Here is a 1,118-nt window from a genome sequence, read left to right as displayed (position 1 = left end):
TGTGTGTGTGTGTGTGTGTGTGTGTGTGTGTGTGTGTGTGTGTGTGTGTGTGTGTGTGTGTGTGTTGTTGTTATATTTCGGGATGGTCTTTTTTTTTGTCAAATAGAATGGACTGAGCGGAGCAGGAGGATACACACGGACGGAAAAGGTCGCTGAAGAACTCACAGAACTGTGACGGAAGATTTCCAAACAATAGAAATAAGATAAAATAAGAGCAGTAATAAACGAAGTAATAAACGAAGTAATAAACGAGTGAAGAACAAATATATAGCGCATGTGCTTATTTGGCAAAAAAAAAAAAATGACCATCCCGAAATATAGCAATATCTTTCAGCACACGGTTTCACATCAGGAATCTTGCAACACAAATTCATAAATGTACATATATCTGTGACTATTGAGTTGTTTTGACTCTTATTTCTAGCAATGATGGTACCACTAAGTACCCTCTGTCACATTAGTGACGTCTATAATTTTGTCTTTAGGTTGTTAAATTGCTAATAAGCCATCCATATTATATATATAAACCACCGCACAAATAACATCACCGACACAACGAACACCACTGTTACAACGAATACAACTACCCACCTCAACGAACGCTACGGTTATAATGTGTACCACCACCGCCACTATCACCACCACCCCACAACAAACATAACCACCACAACGAACGCTACTGCTATAACGAATGCAACCGCAACAACGAACACTACCATCACCATCACCACCGCCACGGCTAACTTCGCAGCCACGACATCCTATGTTTATTAGTAGCGCGTGAAATCTTTGGCAAATGTCATATTCTGTGGCTTAGATTCGATCCATTCGTAGTAAGTAAAAGTGGGTGGATGAAAACTGCATAGCAGCTCACCTGGTGGATCTTTACCTGTCATAGAAAACGTCTAATCTTGTCATAGTCTTTGCCACATTCGCTCTTCCAGACAGTTACATTATTAATACAAATTATTAGTAAACAGGGTCACAGGCGTGACTGTGTGGCAAGAAGCTTGCTTCCTACTGTGTGACCCCTTGGAGGAAAAAAAAAAATTAAAAAAAAACAAAACACGGCGGTGCATCAGCATGGCCGCAGCTCTAAGCTCAAACCATAATATATA

This window comes from Octopus bimaculoides, chromosome 2 (genome assembly GCF_001194135.2).
Source record: "Octopus bimaculoides isolate UCB-OBI-ISO-001 chromosome 2, ASM119413v2, whole genome shotgun sequence".
Classification (NCBI taxonomy): domain Eukaryota; kingdom Metazoa; phylum Mollusca; class Cephalopoda; order Octopoda; family Octopodidae; genus Octopus; species Octopus bimaculoides.
This window is presented reverse-complemented; position numbering follows the sequence as displayed.